The following is a 7,562-nucleotide window of genomic DNA, read 5'->3' on the forward strand; positions in this document are numbered from 1 at the left end:
GAATGCACCTGTTAGTGAGGGTAAGATTGGGGCAGGGGTGAGGCTGTTACTGTGTTCTAAGGCACAGACTGAGCCTCGGCTGGGCCGTGGGCAACACAGCTGAAGAGCTGGTCACAGAGAGAGAAAGAGGCACCAGCTGAGGTCCCTCCTCCCTCCCCAGGAGGCACAGAGGGCAGGGCTTTGGAGAATGGCTTTCTTTTGGGCTTCTTGCAGAGTTAGTAGACCCCAAGGATCTAGAAGAGGGGCCATTCCCCACCTCTGAGCTCCTGAGGTCCTGCTGACTGCCTGGGACCAGACCACAGGTGTAAATGCGTTCTTCTGCCTCCTTCCTATCATCCTCCGGGGGTCTGAATCCAGAATTTGTTCCTAGCATCCAAGACTTTGATAAGAAACATACAAAGATTCATAGTTACTTAAAATCTTGATAGGCAATTAAAAGTCTTTCATGACAAGCTTCAAAACTATAAACATAGTGAAGAGAAAGAATGCTGAAACTCTCAAAGCGACAAGTAGCCTGGTAGAATCAATTAAATACTGCACTGGGCTGCTACAGATTGCAAAAGACCAGACTAATCTGGAGAAGCTTGTGGATGAACTCATAAATGTTATTAATCCTAGAGGTGCAATTTATCAACCTAGTCCCGTAGGACCTGTGATCAGCACAATGCCTTCCAGACTGCTTACCTCCAACACCTGCTGAGTTACATAAATCAGAACAGTGTCCATCTTCCCTACCCTTTGGACTTGCATTAGCGACCTTGGGGCATCAAGCTCAAACACCAAATAATATAGGCGATGGACACTACCAGGCAGCAATAGTATCATGTTCCTAAGCCACGTCACCTGTCTCCTTATACTGCCCCAAAGTTCTCATACTTTAGCAGTGAAGATGATTCTATGATACTGATGAGTCCAATGTACTCAATAAGTTCTCTGGATCTGTCTCGGTCTTAACACATAGCGCCTGGGAAATCAGCTCAAGTGCCCAGATATCATAGAGTCACTGAATTCCTCAGTGACCTGAGGAATCCCTGGGACCCAATGGCTTAGCTGTGAATGGTACCTTTCTGCCATTCAGTGCAGTTCCCTGGGTTTCCAAAACAGTGTAACATTCATGGTTCAGAAGGCTTCCCATCATGCACCCATTGCAGACTTTGTGGGCTGAGTGTTTTGAAAAGAACATTCCATTCAGTGTTCATATCTGGACTAAACCCAAACTTCTTAGGATGTCAACCGGAGAATATGACATAGGATAGGGCTGTGTCCCACATGTAGACTATGACGAACACCACATTCTCACGTTCCCCAGCGGGTATGAAGGTCTATCCTCACAACATCCTGGGTAGAATTAGGAGGAGATGCAACATCAATTGTTCCAAAAAGGAAGATAGTGAAAAATATCATCTTTCACACTAAAATGTTTTGTGGGGCAAGAAGTACAGAGTTACTGCTGAGATATTTTTTCTCTAATGAGAAGTCTTTTTGTCCAACTGAAGTGGAAAAGAACAGTGGAAGACATGCAACAGGGGAAACACAGTCTTTGTAGATACCAAGACGTTGCGTATTGAGAAGAAAGTGAGGAAATTAGGACATCAAAATGAGTAAAATCCCGCTGCCTTTGGAAGGATTTCACTTTCAATATAAAAATCAGAGGCTCTGATGCAATGTGCTGAAGCAAAGCACAAAGCTGGAAGCAGAAAGACAGAGAGCAGAAGCCTGAGGAAGGAAGAAAAAGGATATTAAATAGGAGACTAAGTTATTCCCTAAAGATGGAGAATCCCAGGTTCATGATGAACCATTACTGAAGCAGCCTGGTGCCGCAAAGCATGAGGTTGGGAAACGAAGTCTAAGCAACGAGCAATCTTCTTTCAAAAAATCGGTCACTCCCTCCTTTTTGCGTGGCCTCTGTCTTAGGAATCTGAGGCTTCTTGACTGAAATGAGCAGGGAAACGTTTCCGTTTGTTCCTCTAGGGAACTTTTATGATTTTGACTTCAGTTCTGGAGAAAAAGCTTCAGGATTTAAAACAACATGTCTGTTCCGTTCAGGTGCAATGGCACATGCCTGTAATCTCTGTGAGGCTGAGGCAGGAGGATTGTAAGTTTGAGTTCAACCTGGCCAACTGAATGACTTAGTGAGATCCTGTCTCAAAACAAAAACTAAGAAAAAGGGCTGGAGATGTTCTCAGTGCAAAGACCCCAGGTTCAATCCCCAGGACCACAAGAGAAATAAAAGCAAAAGAAAGAACACATCTGTCCCTTTCCCAAACCCACTGCTTTGAAAAGCATTTATAAATCCAAGTCTCACATCTTGGCACTCTAGTTCTGCTGTGAAGACATGAGATACAAGCTATTTCCTAGTTCATGCAGTTTTGAGGGTCTCTCTCTCTCTCATACACCTCCACATCATGGCAGATTTTTCATAAATACTCCATCCACTGTGAGTACTGGTTCCTCAGAGGTTTTTTGGAAAATTAGGGCAATATATTAATATCAAGTGTTAGGGAATTCATGATTTCACCTAAAATAACTTATTTCGGAACTGAACTATTAAATTGTATTTAAATCTGGGGAAAGAAGAACAGACAACTTTGTGGGTTGGCGTCTGAGCCAGAAACTGGTCTAGGAGTTTTCAGACCTATCTCTTAACAAACCTATGGAGAAATTAGTGTAAGCTCTGTTTTGCAGACTTGGAAACTTACCCACGGAGAGGTGCGTTTATTCTCTCGCAGCCCGCAGCTGGTGCCCGGCAGAGCCCCACGCGATTCAGATCTTGGTTCTGAAGCTACAGCCCCAGCAGCCACGGGAGCAAAATCTGCCAGTGAGCCGCGTCCTTGTTCTCACAAGTGACCCCCAGCAGCCGCCCCTGGCCACTCCTCACACGGATGCAAGAGCCTTGCCACGTCCCCTGCTTGCCCTCTCCTCTTACTTTTGTTAATCAATTAAGTTTATTGGTCCACTTTAGATACACATAATGATCGCATTCACCACAGGGAATTTGCACCTGTACGTGACATAGCTTGACTCTTATTCCCAGTCCCCTCCCCGCCCTTCAACCCTCTTCCCCTCCTTATTTACAAGAGCTTTGTTTCCACTTTTCCTTCTTTTCTCTTTTTTCTTTTTCTTTCCCCCGTCCCCTCCCTCTCCCTTCTTCCCCTTCCTATCTGAACATTTTCTTCCTATTTCACAGTACCTATTGTACATTTTGGTCCTTATTTACACTTTCACTTTCTCACACCAGCGAAACAATCGGATATTTACACATATATGTCCGATTTATTTAACGTAAGAGTATGGTTTCGGGGGCATCCATTCACCCAGACATGTGCCCCTCCTTTCAACACGCGATGCAGGTAGTACAAAATGGGGTTGAAAGCACCTCACACCCGCAAAAGCTTCCAAGATAGGGCCTGGACTTAGCGCTCTGACCGCTAGATGGCGGTGTGGCTGCTGTGCTGGGCCTGACTCACTTTCAGGGCGTCCTGGGACAGAGTCTCTGGGTGGTAGTGATAGCTGGGGAGAATTTGGAGCTCAGCGGTAGATACACGGACAGAAATGGCAATCAAGCGATTTCCCAAGGGAAGCGGAATGCTTTCCAACCTTTCCCCTCTGAAACAGAAGACCAGCTTTTCCAGGATATTCCCAGAACACATATCACAATTGTTTAAATAGTCAAGGTATCCTTTAGAGGCACATTTTAAAGATGCAGTTTCATCAGAAAGAACCTCATCTGTCTGCCTTTCACCTTTCATTTGTCACTAATTTCTTGGGGCCTTAGACTGCTTCAAGTTGCCTCTCAGCTTGTACATGTACGTGTTTGGTTTCCACTGGACCTCCCTGGCAGTTTCATAGCAGGAGCAGAAAGGCACAGCCTAGCTTTGACCCCGGGGCGATAAACTCATTTACTTTTCTACACAAAACAGTCTGTTTCTGATGCCTACATAGTTCAAAAAGCAAGTATTAGTATCACAGAATCACATTTATGACACAATAAGCGTATATAACTTTATCCTCATGACAACCCTATGAAGTCCACACTATTATTGCGCCCATTTTTAAATGCGAAATCTGAGCCAGAGAAAGGTTACGTGTTCTGTTGTAGTCAGCCACACAGTGCATAGGCGGCAGAGTTAGAGGCTTGTTCTTTTTCACTACATATCATTTCCCGATACATCTACCTCAAAGTAGAAAAAATGTCATACATTTTTCAGAGGAAGCAGTAAGGCAAACAAGATACCTCGAGGCTCCAAGCAAAGCCTGGAGTCACTGGTTTTTCTGAAAGGCTTCCCCGCTGATTTGCAGTGATTTGTCCTTTCTCCAGCTTGCCAGGTGGGCCTCTGAGGCCAGTTTAGCAGCAGTGTGGGCCCTTGCCTTAGTCTCTGTAGAAATCTCACGTGAGTAGCCACCCCCTGCCAGAGCTTAGGGTTTGGGGAAATTGAAAGTAGTTCTTCCTCATCAAAAGGACGAACACACACTTGTTAAGAGCCAGGATGAAATAAAGCATCTGTGCTCAGCCCTGAGGGCAACAGGGCCTGGTCTCTGGTTTTGTTGCCAGACATCATTTAATACCTGTGGAGCAGGAGGTTACAGTGCCGGAGAGGCCCACACAGATATGAAGGAGCAAGTGGCAGACACATCCCCAATGCATTTTAATCTGTTTATCACCCTTCTGGCTACACTGAATCTGAGGGTTAGGATCTGAGGCCCATTTGTCCTGCTATTTTACAATAAATCACTCCTTTCCCTTGGTTATTCAGTCTACAGTGTATGCTGCCAGATGTTGGAGGCGGTCTCTTTTCCTCCTAAAAGAAGAAATGTTAGCAGAGCAGTTACCTGACTATTGCAGAAGAAGGTGGAAGGGTGGTCTCATTTAGTGGGTGTTCTTGGGGCCAGAGCCTGGGTACCCGCAGTTTTGGCTGTAGCATCTGCCTTGCATGCAGAATACAAGAACGATGGCATTTTCTGATGGCTGGCAGGGCTTCATCCCAGGCAATGGTTGAGTGAGCTACCCCTCCCTCCCCTACCAGGGTGGCTTAAATAAGAAAAAGTTCTGTTATGGCCTCAGGATATTGTGTAAGAAGGAGGAGAAAGAAGGGAACTAAAATGTGTCCATTCAGCCTGTGCACTTCTGCTGACATCCCGCTAAACATGTGATCTTCAGAAGAGCAAAACAACAGTGGCTGCTGGCCACTGGGGCAGTCCAAGAGGGGAGCCCTAAAGCCTGAGGTCCTGGGATCCACCACATACTCAGCGGAGGTCAAGGAGAGATGTCCTGCATGAACAAGGTGCTTTTCCACAGGCAGCATATTTGGGACCTAACTAACTTTAGTTTGCAGGTGAAGCAGGCGCTCGACCATATCAACTGAAGGGGGCGTGTGCATAGGACGGACTCCGCATTCGATGTTTCTTCAAACTCTGTCTAGGAAAAACAGAGTATACAGAAGACAATCTATGTTAAAAGATTACCACTGGGACTGAATGGAATGTTACCAAACTGTGGTTATCAAATTTGCCCCTTCTACTTCCTTCTTCTCTTTCATGCACGCGAGCATACATGCAAGCATGCATTCATCATAAACAGCCACCAGCTGTATGGATCACTGCACTGAAACCAGAAAGGTGAACAAGACAAGCGCTTCTGTTAGTGGCTCACGATCTTGTAAAAGTTAGAGTCCCACTGCCCTCCCAGTGTGACTCCTCCCTTCCTTCACAGCAGAGATTTGTCACTGATTCGGTTTGGATGGAGAAGGTCCCCTGAGAGCCTCATGTTCGCCCAGGTGAGGCTTCTGGAAGGTGATGACCCATGGGGGCCATCTAGCTGACCTGCTGTTAGGAGGTGAGGTCTGGGCGGAGGAGGTGTGCCTTGGGGGTGTGACCTGGAAGGGGATATCCCCCTCTTTGGGCCCTCCCTTTTCTCTCTGCTTCCAGGCCCCCATGATCTGAGCAGCTTCCCTTTGCCCGGCCCCTCCCACCATGCCTTTCTGCCTTGGAGCCAGCTAGCCATGGACTGAAACTGTGAGCCGAAGTAAACCTTTCCTCCTTGAAATTGTGGGTGTTGGGCATTTTGTCCCAGTGACAAAAAAATGACTAAGACACCTATTATGGCTACATGCCAAATTGGTGCATGTCCTTTATCATGTAGCTCTCAAAATAAGAATGGTTTGGGGCTGGGGATTTAGCTCAGTGGCACAGTGCCTGCCTGTCAAGTGCAAAGTCATGAGTTTGATTCCCAGTACCAGGAAAAAAACCAAAAAAACCCAAAGTACCAGGAAAAAAAAAAAAAAGAATGGTTTTTATAAAAGTGATAAAATACACAAAAGAATGAACAGAATAAGAACAAGGAAGAAAAGAGAAAGACAATGCTGACAGTGACATGACAGGACTGTAGGTGGTCTAAAATATTTCCTATGTGTCCCTCTCAAAAAAATAATGCCAACACTTGTTCTACTGTAGGAAACTTCTGCCTTTTCAGTAGGCACACAATTAAGTGTAACCACACAACTTAGTTTTGGCCAGTGCAATCTCAGCAGAAGTGGCTAATGTGGCTTCTTCGGATGCCCCTAAAGAGGTGGCCTCATGCTCTCCTCCCTGCTGGCTGGAGTGCTGGACAAACTGAGCCATCCTGGTCCATGAATGACCAGGTCAATTCGGTAGGGATGGGAAAGCCAGAATGTAGGAAGAGCCTTAGCCCTGCCACAGGAACAGCCTTCCTGCCTCTGAATTTTGCTGGATGATTACGAAGGAGGGAAGAGAGAAGGAGAAAGTTAACTTTTAAAATTTTCATTTTCATTGGATCTCTTTTACTGCAACCAGATCTATATTTTAACCACTTCCAGGACCACTGAACATGGCACACTGGGGTGAGTGTTAAGCTCAAAGGGCTGTGGAACTGTACAGAAAGAGGTAATTCCTACTGCAGGGAGGCAGGAGAGTTGAGGAGGATTTTACCAAAGGCTGGACCCTTGATCTTGTCCACGAAGGAACCCTGGTTAGAGTTTGGAATTACTCTTTTCTTCTCCCCTCCATCAACATCCCTTTGATGCCCCAAGGAAAATAAAACAAAGTAATCTACCAATGAGGAACGTGCCCTGCCTCCTTGAATGTGCCTTCCCTACTTCTCTTTCACTGATTAACTCTGAGTCTTGCCTCAAAGCCCAGGGCAGATGGCACCTCCTTCTGAGCTCAGTCCCAATAAGTCTGGGTAAGGCTATTTGGCTGCCTTTTAATTATCTTAATTGTTTGTCTTACTGACCAGATCTCACACTCCTGAGGGTGGGTACTGTGAATATTTATCTTTGATTCCTAGCATACAAAAGTCACTTTACAAAATTCAAAATGAATTAAAGTATTAGAAGCCAGAAACAGCTTCCTGGTTTGTTGTTTTTTGATATAATTACCTTAAGAAAGAGAAGGGGAGTGTCCAGAAATGTATATCCCTGAGCCCCTATATGTTGAAAATATACACATATGTTGAAATATACATCTTTAAAATTTTGCTTTCTAAAATGGCACAGAAGAAATATAACTATTTAGAAAGTTTCAATTTCAAAATTGAATGTTTTGTT

The 7,562-nt window shown here is 45.2% G+C and overlaps 1 protein-coding gene across 6 annotated transcripts in view; it reads right to left on the reverse strand.

Moving 5' to 3' along the window:
* Fyb (FYN binding protein) overlaps positions 1 to 7,562 on the reverse strand; it is a 155,732-nt gene that overhangs the window by 106,189 nt on the left and 41,981 nt on the right. The window contains exon 1 of one of the 6 annotated variants that reach the window (XM_013514952.1): positions 4,831 to 5,030. The exons of 3 other annotated variants lie outside the window; for them this stretch is intronic. The gene's annotated coding sequence lies outside the window, so the exon portion shown is untranslated. Of the gene's footprint in view, positions 1 to 4,199; positions 4,362 to 4,830; positions 5,031 to 7,562 lie in introns of those variants that run through there. 2 more of the 6 variants (XM_013514954.1, XM_005386236.2) reach the window with 2 other exon arrangements.

Source organism: Chinchilla lanigera, unplaced genomic scaffold, assembly GCF_000276665.1.
Source record: "Chinchilla lanigera isolate Chin_1 unplaced genomic scaffold, ChiLan1.0 scaffold00025, whole genome shotgun sequence".
NCBI lineage: Eukaryota > Metazoa > Chordata > Mammalia > Rodentia > Chinchillidae > Chinchilla > Chinchilla lanigera.